We start from the raw sequence: 23,412 nt of genomic DNA, 5'->3' as shown, positions 1-23,412 counted from the left end.
ATTGGAGGAAGATGGGTGAAGGCTGCCAGCCTAGTCAAATAGAATTTGATACATAATTAACATAATTCTATCGATTGTATAAATAAATGTAAAATACAGGCTTGTGTTTTTAAATGAAAGAAAACACTAAAATGTGAACGTCAAGATTGTTGCAACATTGCCATCTGCGATAAGGAAAACCAAGCCAAGCATTTCAAATGTGTCTCTTGAAGCTGAAAAGATCTTATGAATCTCTTTGACGTTTACAAGTTGGCTCCAGTGAGCATGGATGAAGGTTTCAGGCCCATTGTTTTAAGGTTAAAGTTAAGGGCCAGAATTTACATATGGAAGGTGCTTTATTGCTCTGGTTTCAGCTAGAGTGTATATGTGAAATGCCTTTTATTGTTGTAGTCTCCTGAGCAGGTGTTAGCTTGCTAAATAATGCAGTTTGTGGCCTGGTAACTCCAAACCTATGTGTCAAAATGATGTAATTTGGGAGGGTCTTAGAGAGCTGCTGGTTAGTGTTTAAAAACTATTGAGTGAGAGACCAGAAAACATTTTGATCTTGGACATCTAACCCAGCACTGCTTATGCTTTATGTATGTAAGCAGGATTATAGCACTGTGTTTTCTCTTAAAATTAGCTAAAGATTAGAAAGTTAGATTAAGTGTTTTTCTTTGACATCAGACCTGTCCTACTGTATTAGTTTAAAGTTTCTGTGTGATCTCTGAACTCTTGGGTATCTCTGTGGTGTAGTAGTATTGTCTTGTGTTTTAATCATTTATTATTAAATATTTTAAAAACCTTTACCTGTGGCTGGTTGATGTAGAGATAATTTAACCTCTGAAGTACATTACATATTTACAGATTTTACTGTCTAATTCACACCAAATGAAGCCTTGACTGTGTGTCATACTACAATTGGATTATAATATTGCACAGTAATAATTGGACACCCTTTTAAGGGCCTTTTAGTAGCTGGGTGGTGGCAGCAATTACTACTGTATGGTCTGCGTAATAGGGGCACAGCTGGAGAACCTGTGCCAGCCTTTTCCCAGGAGGGTCTGTGTGGTTATATAACGTCCTCTCAAAGTGTGTGTGTTGTGGCAGGGACACGAAGCACTGGTTGGACAGAGAGGGTACTGGAGGTTTTAGCTTGCCCAGCTAGGCTGAGACCTGGACCCTATAGCTGTGCCAGTGGGGAGTCTTATTGGGAACCTGGTGAGCAAGGGAGCAACCAGCCCCAGAATGACTGTTATCTCTGTGTGCACTTAAGGAAAATTGTACTTTACTGTGTGCATTAGTTATCCTTTTCTCTTCTAGGAGATGACCTCCCTGGTGTTAGTGGTGAGGATTGCGGCTCCTTGATTGCTGGGCCAAGGCACGGCCATCACAGAGCTCCCCAGGATGTGCATTGCTACCAGAAAGCGGTTTGAAGAGATCACCCATTGCCACACCCTGAGAGTTTCTCAACACAGGGGGTAACAGTTCCACCTTGTTTGTTGATGTACCAGACGACTGATTTCTTGTTTGACTGAATTGCAATCATTCCTAAAGAGAGAGCAGTTTGAAAGGCTTGCAAAGCTAAAAGCACTGCCCTCAGTTCCAGAATACTGATATGCAGATTGGCCTCTACTGGGGACCAAGTGCCTTGGACTGTTCTTCCCTGATCATGCTTCCCCAGCTGATCTGGGAGGCATCTGTGGTCACTATGGCCTTGGGATAGAGTAAAACAAATGGCCAGCCCAAAAGAATTTCATTGGATTCCTTCCAAGAAGACAAGTCCTTCTTGTAATGGTTGCAAATTTGGATGAGATGAGTCAGGGGATGAGTGAGGATGGACCACTGGGGGGGAAAGAAGCCACTGCAAAATTCTCGTGTGAAGCCTTACTAGCAGAATCAATGTGATGGCCACTGCCATTGATTCTAGAGCCTGAAGAACTAGAAGAGCAGGAACACTGTCATTGGAGAGAATCATATCCACCTGGGATCTTATCGTCTGCAGTCTGTGAAGAAGAAGGGAGGCTATGCAAGAGGTTGTATTCATGCAGGTTCCTATAAAATCCAATTTTTGGGTCAAACTTAGTTGAAATTTGGCAATATTTACTGCTATACCTAGATGAGGACAAATGCATAGGGTGAAATCTCTTGTCTGAGTAGATGCCTGGTGGGAGCAGTAAGGAGCCATTCATCCAAATATGGAAACACTCTGAATCCATGCAGTCTCACATGAGCTGCTATTGCTGCCATACACTTGATGAACACTCAGGGGGTTGGGGAGAGCTCTGAACTGATAATGACTCCCTCCCAGCCAGAAGCAGTGGAACCTCCTGGAGCACTTCTCCATTTTTATGTGGTAATATTCATTGTGGAAGTCTACAGAGCACATCCAATTGTCTTTCTCTAAGAAATGGAGGATAGACTGTACAGTGACCATCCAGAATTTTGTCTACCGAACAAACATGTTCAGAATGCTGACATCCAAAACTGGTCTCCAGTCCCCGTTTTTTTTTTTGGTACTAAAAATAATTGAATACAATCTAGATCCTATCTGGTCTGGTGGGACTTCTTGGATGACTCTTTCTTTTAGCAGCTTGTGAATTTCCAGAGCAGCCTGATCCCTCTGATTGGGTGGAACATCAAGATTCTTCTTTTTCTTGTTTTCAGAGTGAGAACAAAGGGAATGTAGTATCCTCTGGCAATGTTCCTTAGCACCCAAGCATCTGTGGTTATTTTTTTTGCCAGGCAAGTGGGTGCAAGAATAGTCTTCCTTGACTGCCTCCAGAGGCAAGCAATTGGGCCTCCCTTCAGGAGCGGTGGTATGGATTCCCTGAGAAAGAGTCTCTGGAACCCAGATTTTGTGGGGCACCTCTGCTATGAGGTTGGTGTTTTCCATTATAGCTCCCCCTCTGCCCCGATGGGAGTCAGTACCACATTTGTCCTGGAAAAGTCTTTGGATTTTCTTGAACCACATTTTTCCACTTCTCTGGTTTCTGGAATAGAAGAGCTCGGAGCAGAGAAACGTAAGCCCACAGCAGATGGGGTTTTTCCATCTTTTTCACACCTGGCCAATGTATCTTTAACTTTGGGACCAAAAAGGAAAGATCCATCAAATGGGGCATTGAAGAAGACTTAAATGGCTCCACAAATTCACACAAGTGCATCCAGGCATGTCTCCTTATGGCTATACCGGAACCCACTGCCCTACATGTCCCTTTGACTGCATGCGCAATAAGCCTCATGAACGAGTTAGAGATAGACTCCAGGATGGCAAGCTGGGAGGCTACTTTATCCTGTAGCTCATTAGACACAGGTGCTGCAAGTGTATCTCTGAGAGCTCCTTGATCAGATCCCTCTGAATTCTAGTGAAGTGTACCATGACATTCAATGACCATAAGGCAAAGGTCGAAGAAGCATAGACCCACTTCCCAAACCTGTCCACCACCCTGGACTCTTGGATTAGGGGGATGAACAGTGGAACTTGCTTCTTCTTGGTGGCTGCTGCAATCACCATGACATCTACTACTAAATCTTTGGCCTAATGCCGATGGTCCTCTGGAGTTGAAAGGATTTTATCTGGTCTCCTGGGAATTGGCTCTGTGGAATCAGGGGCCTTCCATGCCTGCTGTGTGATCAACTTAATAAGATCATCAGCAGGTGGGGTCACCCAAGAGGTAGCTGGGCAAACACTGAACGCTTGCAGGTACACAGACTCCTCCCAGGATGGGTCTTGGGCTTCCAGCCACCCCTCTGCTTTCATATTTCAAGAATGTCTCCAAAGGAGACATCTTCTGGGGATGACCAGGAGGAACCCCTCCCAGTCACCAAAGTCCATGTCCTCTATGACAAATTCCTCCAGGGAATCAAGGTGTTTCCTCTTACATGACCTCTTCTGGGGCACCTCCTCAGTAAGAAATTCTGTGGGCTCAGAAGAGGTAAGACCCTGTACAGGGGTGTCCTGCAGCTTTGATGCTCACTGTCTAGGCATGAAGGTTGGTGGAAGCTCTGGACCAGAGGGAATCCTGGTAAAATGCTCCAATGGGGAAGAAACCAGCTGAGAACCTGCAGAGACCAAGGCCCTCTCCATGACGTGAAAGGCAGCCCCCCCCAAAGAGGGATGGGAGCCCATAACAGGGAAAGACAACCTTGGAACTATAGTCCCATCCCATTCAGAGGAAACAGTCATCAAGGTTGTAGTCAAGGAAGAGCCCATGAACAAAGCAGCAGCATTTCAACCCTGGGAATCCATCGGTTCTGAAGAAGCTACGGAACTTAGGGCAGACACTGAGGCTGAAGGCATAACAGCTGCATCACCAGAACAGCCAGAACCTGGGAAATCAGAGTCATGGTCACTAAAGCCACAGTGGAGGAACATCTGGTGGAGTCCTTGGAGAAAAATTCCCCTCTTTAGAAGGGAGTGAATCCTGGGAGAAGTTGAAAGATCCTTCGCCATGAGGAGCTGATCCACCAGCCTCACAATGTCAACTTCTGTCAGACCCCTAGATGAATGGTCAGAAAAGGCTGAAGGGGATTCTGGCCTCTCTAAAAAGGGGCTTTGAAGTTGTCCCACAAAGAAATTTATTGAGGGGGAATACTTAGTTTTGGGAACCAAAAGGAATCATGGTCCCAACTGTGCTGGCAGTGCTGTGGAAGGAACTAGTTCCAAAAATACTGTCGGCACTGTAACCAGCACTGGGGAAGGAGAGGTGACATAAATAGGTTGCACTGAGGTGGAGGACGGTACCAAAACTTGAGGTGCAGAGCTTGCTACTGCAATCGGAACCAAAGAGGATGGTTCCATAGATTTTTTGGTAGTCAACTTCGGTTCCGCAACAGGTATAGGAGCCAAAGATTTAGATCTCTTATGTGCTGGAGCCGAAGGGGATGCTGGCACTGAGAAACTCCTCTTCTTACCACATTCAGTCTTAGAGAAAAATGAAGGAGAGGATCTATCTGATTTTGAAGTGCTAGGCTGACTGGACAAAGCATCATCAAAAGATGTTTTAATCAACCTTTTAATTTTTTGTTCCTCTCTACATGGGTCTGGTGACTAAATGCTTGACAGATATCAGAGTCTTGTTGTAAACACGCCAGGCCCAAGTAGTAAATGCAAGATGAATGCCATCAGAATTGGGCATTTTTCTGCCACAACCAGAATATTGTTTAAAGCCAGTCATACCTTTACTCTTATCTGCCATGTTGACTGATAAAAAGGAATCAATGCCAGAAAACACTCACATTAGATATCCATGCACACAGAGGGACACAGAAGGGCTACCAACAATGGTAGGCCAGAACTATCAGAGGTAAGGGCAAAAGGGATACCACTTCTAGCAATGGTAGGACAGATACCACAAGGTAAAAGGGACAAAAGGACAGTACACTCACTCGACAAAGAAGTAACTAAAGTTTAACAGGAAAAACTACCAACAATGGTAATCAAGAACAAGGGGACAAGACGAGTTAGCAAAGGTGAGATATAAGTGAAGTTAACTGGGTAGGAGGAAAAAAAGCTTCAGAAATAAGCTTCAGAAAATTTAGAATATTGATAGAAGAAAATGAAATTACACTTACCTCAAAGAGAGTTAGGCTGACATGTCCTTATGAGAAGAGTGGAAAATGAGACCGCTGGTAACCTAGAGAGGGGCACTCTGGGTAGGGACTTAGCTTGAGAGTTGTTGGTTTGTGTGAGCTTTTATAATGGCCGAGCCATTATGGGTTGGCAGCTGTTATTCTGCAGTGACCAGTCAAGACTCTCTTACAGGGACCAACATTCAATAATGTCAGGCATGCATGGCATCTTTCACTTCTCAACTTAACATTAAATATGAAGGATTTTGCCACCTCTACTAGATGTTGCACAGGCAGCCAATAAACTCACTCCTTATGATAAGGATAGGACAAGTTAGCAAGCAGCTGCTTCCTCCTTCCCCAACCAGCCAATCCTTCAGGTAGTAAACCCAAAAGTGAGGCAAGTACTACCAAGCTGTATATGAAGCAACTTCACTTTATTAAAACAATAAAAGCAGTATCATAAGTGCTTTCGGGTACCCCTCATCAGATGATAAAACACTAGTAAAAAACATAGCATCTAATATAGTACAACACAGCCAATAAAAATCAATAATTTACCCTCCTTTTTGCTAGAGCTGGTTTTAAAGGGACAACATCATTTAATCCTGGGGCTTTGTCAGCTCCCAGTCTAAGAATCCATTGCATCTCTTTGAATTCAGTTTCATTATACAAGTCACCAATTCTTTGACTTCTATTTACAACATACATAACCACAAAGGCAAATGCACGATCACTATGCAATTCTATATGCTTGTACAGTGCATTGTGTTCTTTTCTTAACCTTATATTTGATAGATGCTTAAAAATTCTATCTTAAAGTCTGCAATTTGTTTTTCCTACATAATATGCAGTACGGTGTTAGTTTGTAATACAGACATTTTGTGTGTTACAGTCAGCATACATATTCAAAATGTAATTCTTATTGGTCCTGGGGTTTATAAAACAGTTCCCTTGTAGAATGTGCTTACAGGCTTTACAATGTAGGCATGGATAAGTTCCCTTCTTCTTAATGCATGAATTTTTAAGATGCATAGGTTCTTGACACCAAATATCTTTCAGATTTTTATTTCTTTTAAAAATAAATCTAGGTTGTGTCCCTGGAAAAGTGAAGGATTAGAGACAACTTGTCTTGTGTGACTAGGTCCACCCTGTGAGGCAACTTGTGATGATTGCCCTTAGCTAGGTGCAGAAGAGGGAATCAATACTGTTTGGGCCAAAAGGGAATCACCAGCAAGACTTTTTGGGGGAGTCTTTCACCATGTTGACCAGGACCCTCTGTATGAGAGGAAGGGAAGGTGTAGAGAAACATCTCCTTCCAAGAAAAAAGACAGGGTTGTCCTTCTAGGTCACAGGACTTGGGCCGGTGGTGCAAAAAAAGAGGAAGTTGTCTGCTCCAAGAGGAGGCAAAAAGGTCTACCTGAGGAGGAGCTCAGTGGTTGACAATGCCCTAAAAGTTTACTTTCACAGTCAATTGCACTTTGTGTGACTGACATATGTGCAAAACCTAATTTGCAGATCTGAAAATGTGAGCACCACAATGCCCAACCCTGTAATAGTGAACCCTCGCTATTACAAGGTTCAACATTGTGCTGCAGATCGCACTAAATTGGAGATCAGGTAGTGTACCCTTTCCTTCACTGTAGTGTGATCTCGGAGTTTGTATATATAAGTACGGGGGTTGTGGGGGGTTTGCCCCCCCCCCTGCAAAAAGTGTGTTTTAATGCAGAGCGGATGTGAGCATTTCAGTAAAGTCGACATGTTTGACATTTGATTTTACTGAAATGCTTAGTTTGGAATTTACTGCATTTGGTGTTCTGATTTTCAAACATGCGGTTCGGACATCTGAACATTTGAATGCAGTGAATTCAAATATATGATAGTAAACCATCCTAAAACACATCTCTGAAAAATCCACTCACGGGTCTGTGTTATGGACCTGCTCAGACAGTATGTCACAATGTTTTGTTCTGAAGGAATATAAACAGCCTCAAGTCACCTGACATTGGACAGCCAGATCCCAAACTTGAAGAGCTAGTCTGCACAAAAGGTAGGGCCGTGTCCTCCCCCCCCCCCCCTTGCTTGATGCTGTACCACGTCACTGTGGTAATGTTTTGTAAATATTTTCAGAGGCCCTGGAAGGGGAAGCCTGAAAAGCAAAGAGGAGAGCCCTTATCTCCTTAATGCTGATACAGTCTGCTCTCCGATGAATGGTCCAACGACCCTGAACCTTGAGAGGGCCAAAAGAAGCACCCCATGTCATGTCTGAGGCATCTGAAAAAAGTTTCTGAGAGATGACTGGGGGCGAGGGACAGAAAAGGAAGTCTTGGATTGACAGACAACTGAAGAATCCACCTGTGAAGTTCTAGTTTGAGATATGGAAGAAGAGGGACAAGAAAGCCTAAAGGAAGACAGTGTTGAAGCCATACTGACTTTAGGAACCACTTTAGCTTCATCATATGGAGTCAGGATAGAGGTAGCATAGAAATGGTGGAAGCCATGAATCTCAGAGCCCTCAAAAATTCCCTGGCTGTAATTGAGATCTGAGGAAGAAGGGACTGAAAAAAGGCAATTGGAGCAAGAGCTTTGGGTTATGGCAGGGAAGCCAGCATAGGACTAGTCTGCAGCCTGCAACCAAGAAAAACATGATTCATAGAGTTAGGATGGATTTCTGGAAATGTATCATAAACCCTAAAGCTTTGCAAGAGGCAAACAGCATAATGAAGGTGCTGAAACAAAGTCTCAGGAGAGGAAGCCTGAATGAGCAAGTCACCCAGATAAAGACTTGTATCCCATTCATCCTGCAAAAGGCAATTACAGCATTGAGACATTTGGTGAAAATACTTGGGACAGAAGACAGGCCAAAAGGCAAAGCAGAGAACTGAAAACGCAAGGAACAGAGAAACATAAATATTTCCTAAAATATGAATAGGGACATGAAGATAAGCATCCTTCATATCCAAAGAGACCAGGAATTCCTGGAGAAGAGGAGGAGGAGGAAACAGTCTGAAGGGACAGCATCCAAAAGGAAGGGATATTCAGAAGGGTGCTGAGCTGAGAAAGGTCCAGAATGGGTCTCCAGTTGCCTTCTTTTCTAGGAACCAAATACATTCTGGAATAAAACCCCCTCACCATCTGCTTGAACAAAACCTGGCTTGTCTTGAAAAGAAGGCTTCTAAAAAGCAGGAGGAGCCAGTCTAGAACTCTTTTTAGCTTGGGAGGAGGGCAAAACTGTCTATGAACAAAGGCAGACTTAGAGGCATAATTCCTCTGAAATGTAGAAACGGGAAACATATGCTTCAATTCCTACAAGGCCCATGCCTTTTTCTTGCAGGGACTTAAAAAGCTCAGCAGCTGCAGAACCAAATAGATTTTTATTATTAAGAGTAGCACCTCAACAGAAAATGGAATATGAACCCAACAAAGGACCAAAACCTTGCTCGCAGAATCAGAAATGTCAGAGACAACCTGGGAAGCTTGAGAAAGAAGAGTTAAAACATGCCTGGTCACGTGTGTCTGATGATTAATAGCCCAAAAGGCTAGGATAGCAGTATACACCTTTTTGTCCAGCTGTTCCATAGCCCTATTGTCCTCGTCAAAGGGAAGCAATTTAGTAGCAGGCAAGAGCTTGGAAGGTTTTTCAGAAGAGACAGATATAACAGAGGGGTCACCAGAAGAACAACTGTAGAGAAATTTACATTCATCAGGCACTTTATAAAACCTGTCAGGCTTTTTAGGGATGGAGGTTGGGAATCAGGAGCCTGAGAAGCTGCTGAAAAAGTGTCCAATAGGGCAGGTAGTACTGGAGGAACAGCAGAGGGCTTAGGGAACTCCATCGGTAGGAGTTCATAATACCTCTTCAGGAAGTCAGGAACCCAAGAACAGTCCCATTTAAATAATTCCATCATATGAGAGATAGTATTCCTAAAAGGGAGTTCCTCAAATGGAGAATCTGGGCCAATGGAATCATCTTCTGCAAAACAAATGTCCAATGGAGAAGGAATCTGAGAAGAGTATGCCAAGAACTCTTCCCCTGAGTCCCAAGTCTTCATCAGAAGAGTCCAGCTCCTTAGGCCTCTTAAGTGGAGTACATGACTGGGGGAGGCATGAGAGCATTAAAATAACCTGTGTAAAATCCTGCCTTTCACACTGGGGATCTTTAGAAGCAGGGGGGATGTGTTTAGGTTTCTGCTTCTTCTTTAGAGGAACATCGGCCCTAAAGACTTTAGGAGGTTCGGATTCTTGCTGACAATGTTGTGGTACTGTCCTCTCAAACAAGATTCTGTGGAATGCCCCTTGGTTCCTAGGATATAATCAATTGAGGTTCCCCTTCAACATCCAAAATGAATGTCTGCAGAGCCTCTGAGGATGTGCAAGAAGCCAGATCCAAGCTGGACTCTGACAAGGTCGTGGCAGAGGAATCCAATGGAACAACCAGATGATACTTTGGGCTTTCACCAGCCTCAATACACACATCCAGGGAACACAGCACAGCAGCAGAATCCAACCTAACTTTTTTTGATCTTCTTGGCTGACCCTCAAGATTGGATGATTCCACCATAGCACTCTGCTCTAACAACTTAAGAAATTGGTTCTTTAGGTAGACAGACATGGAGGAGAGATTACTACAAAAGATCTTGGGGACAAACTCTTGGCAAATGGAGCATGTAGTATTGGTTGTGAGAAGCATGTAAGCAAAAAAGACACTGCTTGTGACAGTCCTTATGGGGAATCTGTCTCCCACACTGACATTTTCTTTTTCTGGATGACATCACATAAACTCGTAAACCAAAAGAAAAAAAAAAGAGAAGAGGAAACCCCCAAATGGGGCACTTATCTGAAAATGACTTGGTAACCAGCACAATGAAGAAGCATTCTGACTCTCAATTAAAGGTGGCATTTCAACTGGTGGCAAAGTAGTCATGAGGTCCTACGCCATGAGCAGGGAGCATACATTTGACATACAATGTCCTTGAAAACTTAAGGTTTTGGTATACTGGCCAGACATTGGTCTACCCTTTGCAGGCACTAAAGAAGATATTTGTGCTCTGAAGCAGCCACATGGTAGATATTCAGAGTTTCACATCACAATAGTTTTATTTATTTATTGTTAGCTTAGTCAGGGAGAGCAGGCAAGGATGTCAACAGAGGATTATGGCAAGGAGACAGTTGGTTGAGATTTGCCAAGCCAAAGGACTGGTGCATGCCAAACTGACTAAAGCAGAAATGATTGCAGCTTTTGTCACAGCTGCATCACAGAGCAGCAACCAGGAGCACAACCAGACTGGCCTTGGGGATGTGCAACTGTCAGAAAATGGACAGTTCAACTTTGCCTTGAGAACTTAAAAATTCATCTGGGGTTAGAGAGACTTGAACTGGAAGCCAAACATTTGGAAATAGAATCAGCAGACAGACTGTGGTGTTTAGAGACTGAAGAAAATGAGAAACTGTGGCATTTGAAGGGTGAAGAAAAGGACAAAGAGAAACAAATGGAATTGGAATCAGCAGAGAGACTGAAACAGCTGGAAGCTGAAGAAAATTAGAGGCAGAGGCAACATGAAAACGAAATGCTAACTCTTCACCAGGGTCCTGGATGTAATGGGGAAGGGAGTAACCAAACCCCAGAAGCAATAAAGGTCAGTAAATTTCTTCCACAATTTACAGAGGGTGATAATTCTGATAGTTTTATTCAAATGTTTGAAAGGGTATGTAAATGGTATAATGTTGACCAAGGGCTCTGTGTACAGTTCTTGACTCCCTTAACTCCATGGTAAAGCTGTAACTGCTATTTCTAAACTGTCTGATATTGATTGCTTAAATTATAATACAGTTAAAACTGTTTATTGGAATGCTTTAAGCTGACACCTGAAGCTTATAGGAATAAGTTTTGTGAGCATAGGCACAAGGCAGATGAAAGTGTGTGTGTGAATATATTGCTGAACTAAACACTTATTTTCATAGCTGGGTGAGTGGGTGTCAGGTCACCACTTCTGAAGGGCTGGCAGATCTTTTGGTGAGGGAACAAGCCCTTAGCACATGAGAATCTGGTTTGCAGACAGAGAATATACACCACAGATGACTTGTGGGAAACGAGAGACCTATACCTAGCAAAAAAGGCCATCACTGCACAGGAAAGGGATACCCGGTGCTGCACATGGGTCTGAGAGGACCCATGGTGGGCAGCTTAAACTTCCCCAACAGAGTCTTCCAGTAACAGGGGCAGTCACTAGTTCAGGTACTTGACCAGTATCAAGGATTAAATGTTTTAAATGTAACCAGTGGGGCCATGTAGCATATAAGTGTCCACGGAGGCAAGATGGAGGAGCCAGTAAGTAAGTGGGAATGACAGAAAGCCAGCAGTAAGTTGTCTGGAGACAAAAAGGGTATCAAACTACCACAAGAGGTTACATCCATCTTAATAGATGGGAAACATGCCATTGCTAAGACAGAGACAGCCTCTTACCTAACCATTGTGAAGCCTGTGATGGTTAAACAGGAGCACTACTTGCTTGGGAAGTCTACTCCAGTCAGAGCTTTAGAAGGGACTCCATTCCAATTACCTTTGGCTAGGGTTCACTGACTGGGAGGGGGACCTCTAGATTTGTTTAAGGATATCCCTACAGATGTCCTGATAGGGAATGATTTTTGATAAGGCAGTACCTTATGTGCATGCAATTACACAATCAGGCTTGGAGCAAGCATGTAGGCCTGGTAGGAACCCAGACAGACCTCACACATGAAGCCAGGATTGGTGAGGTGGTTACTTCAGAGAGGAAGCTACGCTGGAGCAGTGAGACTGAAGGTGAGCCACAGCTGCTGGTGTGCACTGATGTTCACTTGGACAGAGTGACTGGAAGGACAGAGGTGAGTAGTAGTACCCAGACTGCCAGTGAGGCACCGCTGTCAGACGATACCAGACTTCATGTGGAAGGGGAGTTGGGAAGGGTTATAAAACAGAGAAATGAGACAGGCTCAGCTCTCAGACCATACAATACAAGGCTTGATGGAGGTAACTAGTGAGGCGTCTGATTCTCAAGGAAAGGGGGAATTTGTATACTGGGACAAAGAGTTACTGCACAGAGAGTGGACCTTGGAGGGTGAGGTAATACAGCAGTTGGTAGTGCCCACAGCCTACCATCTGGCACTTCTAGCCATAGCACACATTCCTTTTGCAGGTCATATCGGCATAAAGTGTACCAAGAGGTATATTATGCAGAACTTTTATTGGCTTAAGATTTCCAGGGATGTAACAGGGTACTGCAGGACCTGTGAGCAGTGCCAAAAGGTAGGCAAGTCAGGACATAAGGCCAAATATCCTTTGGTGCCTTTGCCTGTGATTGATAAGCTGTTTCAGATGGTAGCTATGGATATTGAGAAGCCTCTGATTACTCAAAGTTCTACAGGAAAGAAATATATCCTAGTAGCAGTAGATTATGCTAACAGATACCCTGAGGTGGTGGCTCTGTCCTCCATCGAGGCAGAAAATGCTTTGTTAGAGATTTTCAGCAGGGTAGATTTCCCAAAAGAAATACTGACTGACAGAGGTGCCAATTTCATGTCAGACCTGCTGCTTTGTCTGTGGGAGTGCTGTGGGGTGAAGCACCTAAAGACCACCCCCTACCATCCCCAGAATAATGATCTGGTGGACAGGTTAAACTCCACACTAAAGACCATGCTACAGGCATTTGCTGACCAGTTTAAGAGGGAGTGGGACAAATATCTGCCCCATCTGTTTGCTTACAGAGAGATGCCCCAGGAATCCACATGTTTTCACCCTTTGAAATACTGTATAGGCATAGGGTGAGTGAATTCTAGATTTGATTCATGATGAGTGGAAGGGTGAGTGTGAATCTCACAAGGAGTCTGTTGTGGCATTATGCCCTAAACCTCAGGACAAGGTTCAGGGAACTCATGGGTTTGACCCAGGAAAACCTGGCAGAACACCAACAGCATAAAAAGGTCTGGTACGACAGAATGTTCAAGCTAGAGAGTATGCTGTGGGGCAGCAGGTTATGGCTCACATTCCTGTCAGACACAACAATCTGCAGGCAGCTTGAGAAGGACCCTTCAATGTGATAAGGAAGGTCAGTGATGTTAACTACATGGTAGAACTGCTAGGAGGAGGCAGGGGCACAAACTATACCATGTTAACATGATGAAATCTTAGCATGACAGGGAGGCCCTGGCGCTGAGTATTTGCAGTGGATGGCAGCAGTTGTCTGAGGGGGAGCTGGTGAGTGATCTCCCCAATAAGGCTCAGACCGACCTCAGTGGAAGGGGTAGCAATGTCCCACCAGCTATCCCCTACCCAGGTTCGAGAAATCTGAGCAGTGTTACAGGAGTTTGGAGGGATGTTCACTGAGAAACCAGGGTGTACCCAACTGGTGCAGCAACATGTGGATACAGGACCCAAATGCCTATCAAGCATGCCCATTACAGGGTGCCTGAGAGAGTCAGACTCTGATGGAGGAGATACAGGAAATGTTAGAACTGGGGGGTAATCCAGCAGTCCCTGGGCTTCCCCAGTGGTGCTGGTACCAAAGGATGGCAGCACCAGGTTGTGTGTGGACTACTGGAAACTAAATAGTCCCACAGAGTCAGATACTTAGCCCATGCCTAGGACAGATGAAGCCCTAGAGCAGCTGGATGGGGCTATGTATCTTACCACTATTGGTCTTACCAAGGGCTACTGGCATGTGCCCTTGACTTCCAACGCTAGGGAGCGGTCAGCCTTTTTGACTCCTTTCAGCTGATACGAGTTCACAAAGACACCCTTTGAGATGAAAAATGTCCCAGTGACTTTCCAGGAGCTTATAAATCATATCCTAGCAGGAGATGTTGCCCTTGCTTACCTAGATGATATTGCCATCTACAGCCATTCCTGGCAAGAGCACCTTCAGCCTGTCAGGGAAGTGCTGGGCAGACTACAGGGTTGACCATTAAGCCCAGTAAGTGTCAGATGGGTATGGCAGAGATCTCCTACCTGGGACAGAGAGTGGGGAGTTGTAAGATTAGACCAGAAACTGCCAAAGTGGAAACCATTCAGGCATGGCCTGCACCTGTTAAAAATCAGGTGAGGGCATTCTTATGAACAGCAGGGTACAGAAAGTTTGTCCCCAACTGTAATACCATAGCTGCCCCCTCACAGACCTGACCAGGAAAAACAGGCCAGATAAGGTAGTATGGGCCCCAGCATGTGAGCAAGCATTCCAGAATATTAAAGGAGCTTTGGGAGGACCCACTGTGTTAGCCAGTCCAGATTACAGCAAAGAATTTGTTGTGCAGGTGGATGCTTCAAACCATGGAGTGAGGGCTGTACTCAACCAGGTTTCCTCACAGGGAAAAAAAAACACCCAGTGGTATATATCAGCCATAGGCAGCAACCCAGGGAGGAATGCTATGCAGTCGTAGAAAAGGAATGTCTAGCCATGTGGGCAGTGCAGAAACTTCAGCCTTATCTGAATGGAAGGAAATTCACTCTAGTTACAGACCACAATCCCTTAACATGGCTACATCGAGCCAGCAGCAAATTGCAAAGCTACTAAGGTGGAGCCTAGGGTTGCAGGCATAAGATATGACAGTGCAGCACCACAGTGGGGTTAGTAATGCCAATGCAGATGGGATCTCAAGACGGGGAATGTTGTAATGTATTCCCAGATAGGCTTATCCCTATCAAGCAACATTTCTCAAGTGTCACTTGAAAAATAGCTTGAGTCTTTGAAGGGGGAAGAAGTGTAATGAAGGGAGATACTGCCAGCATAGCTATCTGGAATTATGTAAATAATTATATGTCATTTGTGAATACCAACATGATTCATACAAGATGCTTATGTTACAACTGTATTAGAACTGTATGTCATCTGCATATCAAACTGGTCCATACAGATATGTGTTTAAAAGGTATTTTATAAAGTGTGTTTGAAATGCATCCACAGTGTGCCCTGCTGGAAGAGAACAGAAATGTACATGCACTATTGCAATTAAATGTATAAATTTTAATGGTGGAAACTGGAAGACAGGAGGTTAACTTCAGTCCAGCAAATTTTAGGAAAATAGCTGAAGTTAAACTACTTTATAGGCTATGCAATAAAATATTGTATCTTTCAGTTTTCAAGGCAGCTAGAGAAACAAATGTCTGTGCTGAGAAGCTTTCTGTATTGTCTTCAGAGTGAACTAATTACTACCTATGAAAGTATGAAGGAATGCAATTGTTTTAGGACTTCCAACATCTGCCAAGGATCTGCGGTCTATACATTTTTACTGGTAGATGCTAAATACTGCCAGCTTCCAGCAGTGGGGGTTTCACCTGGGAACTAGAGTCAGATGACAAGAAACTGTCATTCTGCAAGCTATCCCAGCAGTAACATTTGAGATATTAATTTAAGAAGTCTCTTAGTGAGAGAGAGGATTCTGCATTCTGTCTTGAACCTGACAACAACTAGAAGATCCATTCACCACATCTGCCTTACTCTATTAGTAAGTTCTTAGATTATAGTAATTCTCTTAGATGCAGTCAGGAATATAAGTAAAGCTTAGTTTAGATATTCTTTCTTTATTTGAAACTGTCCTGCAATGTTGTTTTAAATATTTCCTGTGATTTTGAACTCTGATGTGAATATATATCTAGTATTGTCTTGTCCTTTTATTATTATTATTAAATATATTTAAATATTGCATTGTGGCTGACCTGTATAGAGATATTTAAGTTTGGATTGTACTTGCATATTTATTTGGTGACACGGTGTGGCCCACTCCTAATAGCCTTGCTCTTGGTCAAACTACCATTTGTATTAATATTAATATTAATATTACACAGCAAAATTGGACATCCTTTGTTAAGGGCCTTAAGGTAGTTGTCAGAAGGGTTCTGGTGGCAGTTAACACTAACTTATAGTCTGGGCATAGCTAGTAAACCTGTGCCAAGCCTTTCCCAGGTGTGTGTGCGTGTGTGCATAAATCAAAATTTCAAACAGTGTGTGTGTCAGCTACTTGGGCAGGGGCACAAAGCACTGGTGGGACAGAGAGAGTGTTGGAAGACTTGGCTTGGAACCCTGGCTAAGGGCTCAACTCTAGAGCTGTGCCAGTGGGGAGTCTTATTGGGGATCTGCAGAAAGGTAGGGTAACCAGCCCCGGACTGACTGTGTCTGTGAGCTATTAAGGGAAACTGCACTTTATGCAGAGAGCTGCATCTGGAAATACTGTGTGTGTACTTGTTAACCTCCCAGTGTACGTCCCCCATGGGTGCCATTGGTGAGGATTGAGGTTCTTTGATTGCTGGTCCAGTGGAGGGTGATCACAATGACACACAAACTGCACATAGAGGTCAATGCCTGTTGGGTTAATAAGCAAGTCTGTACATTACCTTTTTTATTACAGAAAAACTGTATATGAAGGTGAGTGTTATAGTGTTATGGTGCCACTGGAGCCTGCAGGGTTCTGTGGATAAGACCACCACATTCACTACTTTTTTATGTACTACATTTTCCAAGGTAAAGCACTATTAATTGCACAATATTCTATTCTTCACTGATTAAGCACAGGACAGTTGTAGTAATTCAGACTATGTCCTGTTGTGCAGCACTCCCTGTAAAGTAGCAATTAAACAGTTAATACAAAAAGAATCACTGTGAATTACTTATAGTCTCCAACTTCTGGGAAGGGAAATGAACTTAATTTAGCTACTAATCTATACTGTATAGTTGATTATTACTGGTCTTAAGTGCATGCAGTGGAAAACAGAGAAGAGATGTGGCAAGAGGGAGCTCCCTAGAGGATATATCCGGGAACAGAAAATAAACCATCTAACAATGGATTACAGCTCTAAGTTGTTAACAAGTTGCTTCCATAGTACAGGGTTTGATCCCTGTCATCTCTGTTTACTTACTGTATGAACTTAAGCAAGTCACTTAACCAATGATTCAGGCAGGGACACCCCTTAAGAGGGACACTTTTGCCCAGTAGGCTTATTCAGATAACTGATGAAAAAGAAGATTTAAGAGCAGTTGGTTGCATTTGCATACACTTAATACTGCATAAACGATCAGTAAAAGATGCTAGCTCTGCTGGCATAAGGGGGAAAAGCCCAAGTTTGAGAAGCAGTTATGGTGCCTACTGGTATGTGATGAGAGGAGTGATGGCTTACCTCTCTTCAGAGGAAGATGACAGGATGTGTACCACAGACATACGTTTCCATGGATGAATCCCCATATGAGGGTGGGGTTTCAAGTGGGTCAGGGCAGCTTGAGGGGCAACATCACTCATTGGATTGAGTGTTGCACCCTCACTAATGCTCACAACATGTTGATCCCCGACTGTTTTACTGATTATGCACAGTGGTAATAGGGCTCTAACAGAAATGCCAAGCTGCCTCAGTGATGGCCCTTTCAGTTGGGCTCTCATGTTGGTGATGGGAAACAATTAAGCCAGGAGACACAATCTGATAGTCAGGAACAGGGGGACAGAAATAAATATTTGGTTTAAAGAAACAAGCAAGACCGCTGTTTGCATAAAACAAGTTACCTCCAGTGTGCAAGTCAGATGCGGTACACTTTCAGTTAACTTCTGAAACACGAGATGTATAATCAGGATGTACACAACTACTATTGACTATAAAGGCATATAAGAATATCCAAGACACAGTGCTTGATTTGCTAAGAAATGATGCATTGGCAAATCAACAAAACTTTCCAGAGTTCACTGCCATTTGTTTACTAAACATCCACATTTGGCTAATAAAGTTATTCCTTATTAAGAAAACTTGCAGAATAAAATAGGCAACAAAAGTCATTTAATGAAGCTTTACCCTTCTTTAAATTTGTACTGAAAGCCTCCTATGTAGTAGTATTAAGAACATCAAAGCATAGAAATTCTTGTATGACTGGGGAAAGTACAGTTGTGTAAGTAAACTTACCATAACAGGAGAAGTTCAAATAATGACTGCTACTGTACTCTAGTGATACGAGTTATATTCTGCCAAGAATACGACAGTCAGCTAGCTTCCAAAGCTTCAAGGCACCATCCAAACTGTCAGGCACCTCAAGCTGATGGGACTAGAAAACAATTTTGTGTACCAAGCCCATCACAGCTTTCCTGCCAACAGAAAGAGGGAGCCTGTACCCTGAAAGGACAATGCTAGGAAAAACAAAAAAATAACACCCTTGCATAAAACATACCAATAAAAAACAAGGGGGATGGAATGAGGAAAGCAGCAGTAATCATTTGAGCATCTACTGTTATCAGCTCCTACAAGGCTTCACTTTGTCTTGAAGAAACTTTAAAATTTCATCTGTGACAGATCCAAAAAAAATGTTATTACCCAGAGGGGTATCTAAAAGTTTGGCCTTAATGTCATTAGGCAAAAGCTGAAGAAGCCAAGAATAACACATCATAACTGAAACAAAGGCAGCAGCACTGTCAGAGGCATCCGCTGCATCATAGCTACATTTAATTGAGTGACAGGCAACTTGAGAAGTAGAGCCCAGCAAAGGGCCAAAGCCTTCCCCTCAGAGTCAGGAAGGTCAGAAACCACCTTGGAAACCTGCAAAAGGAGGGCTAAAACATACCTGGTCATACGAGTCTGGTAGTTGATGGCCCTAAAAGATAAAGTGGCAGCAGTGTAATTTTTTTTTGCCCAGCCTTTCCATAGCTCTATTATCCTTTTCAGAAGGCAACAGCATGGTAGAGGGCAATAACTTAGACACTTTATCAGAGACAGACACTAAAGGGTCATCAGAAGGGCATACATAAAGAGATTTGCACTCCTTAGGCACTTTGTGGAATATCTGGCTTCTTACATGCAGAGGTCTGAGAGTGGAGGGCTACAGATGCTGCCGGGAAAGTACCCAGAAATCAGCCAGAGCAGGAGGAACTACTGCTGGCTAGACAGACTCCATCAGTAGGAGCTCATAATATCTCTTCCGATTCTCAGACTTGAGAACAATCCCACTTGAAATAATCCATTGTGAGGGCAATGGTATCCCCAAAGGAGAATTCCTCCAGGAGGGAAATCAGGAGTTATGGAATGTCCCTCCTCTGAACCATAGTCAGAAGTGGAAGGGATATGGAAAGAGAAGGCCAAAAATTCTTGCCCTGAGTCCAGGACCTTATCAGAGGAATCAAATTCCCTGGGCTTCTTAAGTGGAAGACCAGGGAGTGGAGCAGCAGATACACAGACCTTTGAGGAGGCTTCAAGGCATCAAAGCTTTAAATAAACCTTGACTAAAATCTTGCTGTTCATGTTGTGGATCCTTAACAGGGAAAATATGCTTTGCTTTTTGCTTCTTCTTCTTCTGTGGGATGACCACACAAAACACCCTCAGTGGGACAGACCCCTGGTGAAATTCAATAATGGTAGCAAGAATCTCCTCCTGAACTAAGATCTGAAGAATCACCTTCAGTCTTTTGGATATAATTAGCCATTTATCCTCAATATCAGGCACAGCTGTTTTGAAAAAGCCTCCAAGGACTTGCAAGAAGTTGGATCCATGCCAGCCTCCAATGATATCACAGCAAAGAAATCTGAAGCAACCACCAGATGATCCACGCTTTCAACAACCTCAAGAGAGATGCCTGGGGAAGGCTGGAGAGAAGCTGGGCCAGAACTACCATTTTTCTTCTTGAGAGCTGGCTGGACCTTGGGATGGGAGGATTCCACCCTAACACCCTGAGACAGCAGCTTCACATGTTGGTTCTCCGGGTAAAGGGATAAGGAGGAGAGATGACTACATAGGGTTTTAGGCACAAATGCCTGCAGACAGACCATGGAGTATGATCGTGGGAAGTACCCAAACAGACAAAAAAACTGGCTGTGATGGTATTTATGGGGAATCTACCTCCCACATTGACATTTTCCCTTTCTGGATTACAGCGGCACTGTAATCATAACAAAGAAAAAGAGAAGAAACCCAACAGGGCACTTATCTGAAAACACAGCATGGTGACCAGCACAACAGAAGAGCATTCAGACTGGAAGCAAAAAGTACTGTGTGCACATTCGTACATCACCTTTATGCCCTAAGCCTTGGGCAGGGAGCATGTGTGACATACAATGTCTAAGTATTAAAGGCTTTGGTATACTGGCTGGACATTGCACTATCCTTGGCAGGAGATCCCTTTGGTAAAGAATACTGCAACAGTGATATGGAAGGACATCTTACCTGCCCAAAGGAACAGAACAAGCTGACCTTAGATCCTTGAAAGCCTCAGAGGAGCATACACTTTGGCAGCAGTAAAGTCCTGAAGGGTTTGGCACCCAAAGTTTTCTTTTAGTCAGCTCAGATTTGGCTGCCTAACAGTTTCATAGGTTCATAGGTTTATACTAGGCTATCTGCCCTAAGGCATTTATAAGCCTAGCCCAAAGTTTTGTGGCTTACGCCACCCCTTATATGAAAAAATACTATACCCATTAGTTTGTTGTGGCTCTGTCCAGCAGTGACACAGAGATGATTCCCGGGGTAAACCTACGATCTCCCATCCACAGGTCAAGATTTCTCTTGAACAGAGCCAGCGAGGTGCTCTGCCTCACATGGACCGGGATTTTATTCCACAGCATAGGGAGTTCATAGGTTTCATAGTTCAAGTTCAAGGTTCATAGTTTGGGTGCATGAAAGGTGCCATGAAACTTTGGAGGCTGGCCAGCTGTTATATCCTTGTCAGGATATAACCCATATAGCTAAGACTTCTGTGGCATTGATTAATATGAAGAACATCAGGTTTTGCTTCCAGCTGCAGTCAATACTTGTGAAGTCATGACTAGCATTAAGGCTGCCAGGAAATACAAAACAAGTCCCTTATCAAAGAACTGTACAAGGATGGATAAAAGCAATGGTACCTGATGTGCTATTTCAACAAACAGAATCAACATGTGGTAAAATCTCTCTCTCTCTTCAGTTAGATGTTTCAAAGATATTACTGAAAAAATATTAAGTCTGTTGAGTGAGGCTTATTTAGAAGGCAGATATTAGTTATGAAATGCATTCTGTAGAGAAGTAATTGGTCATACAACAGTTGATGGGCTATTTTAAGAGCATAAATGGATTTATGACTGAAAAGCAGGCTGACTTGGCTAATTGTGTTGACAACAGTACAGACTGTGCAGCTTGCATGACGGGGTTACAAGTGAGCTATGAAAAGAACAAAAGTGGGTGCACAAATAACACAGACAGCATATATTGCATCTTCTATCATGAAGCACACACAGCAAAGCATAAGGAAAAACTGCTGCCTGGTGTGCTCAATACTTAAAGAAAACTTTAATGCCAGACCAATAAAAGCAGCTTTATGTTTTCATATGGAAGGAGCCCTAATTACACCATTTTGCTTAATTTAAACAATTAAGCCAGGAGACACAATCTGATAGTCAGGAACAGGGGGACAGAAATAAATATTTGGTTTAAAGAAACAAGCAAGACCGCTGTTTGCATAAAACAAGTTACCTCCAGTGTGCAAGTCAGATGCGGTACACTTTCAGTTAACTTCTGAAACACGAGATGTATAATCAGGATGTACACAACTACTATTGACTATAAAGGCATATAAGAATATCCAAGACACAGTGCTTGATTTGCTAAGAAACGATGCATTGGCAAATCAACAAAAGGCTGGTCAGCCATGGAAAAGATCTGGAACATGTGACTCAGTTGATGGAAAAACTGCAAGTTTAATGGTCATCTTCAAGACCCATTGTTGGTGGAAATACTGGCTTACTTGCAGATATATTTGATACAATGAACTCAAATATATTTCAGAAAAGCTGAGTTGAGGGTCCATGTTTACAATGGAATGAAGAATATTTCAAAACTGTTGTCAAACTTGATTTGAAAGCATCAAACTTAACTATGCCACTTATTTTAATTTTACAGGGAAAAATCGCTTTTCTGAACTTGAACCTGACAAAACAGCAGCAAGTGGAGTCCTTTCCCATTCACTGGGGACTCCATAAAACAGCTTTTCCTACACAGCAAATTTAAGGAAGAACACACTTAAACTTGCACAAATGTAACAAATCTCTGAAGTTGAAATTTGGGTACCAGTTACTGTGAATATTCTGGTTTGGTTTCAAAACTCAGTTCACAGCCTTGACAGAGAAAACCATACCACAATTATTTATGTAATGCCAGATTTTCTTCTTTGCCCACAATAAAAACAAATGCAACATGCTGTTTCTTGTGGATATCCTTTGCCTCAATAAAATTGTTCCTGCAACTGATCAAGTAAAAAGCAACCTATGCCTGTTTTCACTGAAATAGATAAATACATCACATTATGACACATCTTATTACCACAAACAGCAAAAAGTACAGTTGTGTACACTTACCATAAATGTAGATGTTCGAGTGTCTTCACTGTTGCAGTCATGACTGTAGGGTTCTCCCCTGCCGGCAGGCAGTCCTCGGTTGGCCAGAATCCCAAAGTCTGGGTCCGGCGTCGGCTGCTCAGCCATGCTCCCTGACGCCAGAGCGCCAGGAGTACAAAGCTGACAGCAGACACCATGTTCTCCAGTTTTTCTTGCCCCAGATGTCAGGTGTTCCAAAATGAGCAAGATCCCATACCCTTTGCAAATACACCTCAGAAGAAGGGTGAAGAAGGGAACCACACAAAGGAGAAAATAAGAGGACAGGAGGGAGGGTAACCCAGACTGCAACAGTGAAGACACTTGAACATCTACATTTATGGTAGGTGTACACAACTGTACTATGTTCATCATGTTTCACTGTTGCAGTCATGACTGTAGGGTAGAATCCCAAAGCAGAATGAAAGGGAGGTGGTCATAAAGTAGAGGGGGCGGCTAAAAGGCCCTGCAAGACTGCAGAAGCAAAGCCTGCCCTAGACTTAGAGTAGAGAGGTAGATTGTAGTGCTTGGAA

Source organism: Protopterus annectens, chromosome 1.part0 (assembly GCF_019279795.1).
Source record: "Protopterus annectens isolate FY-2018-M chromosome 1.part0, PAN1.0, whole genome shotgun sequence".
Taxonomy (NCBI): domain Eukaryota; kingdom Metazoa; phylum Chordata; order Ceratodontiformes; family Protopteridae; genus Protopterus; species Protopterus annectens.
The sequence above is the reverse complement of the archived record's forward strand: the minus strand, read 5'-3'. Positions refer to the sequence as shown.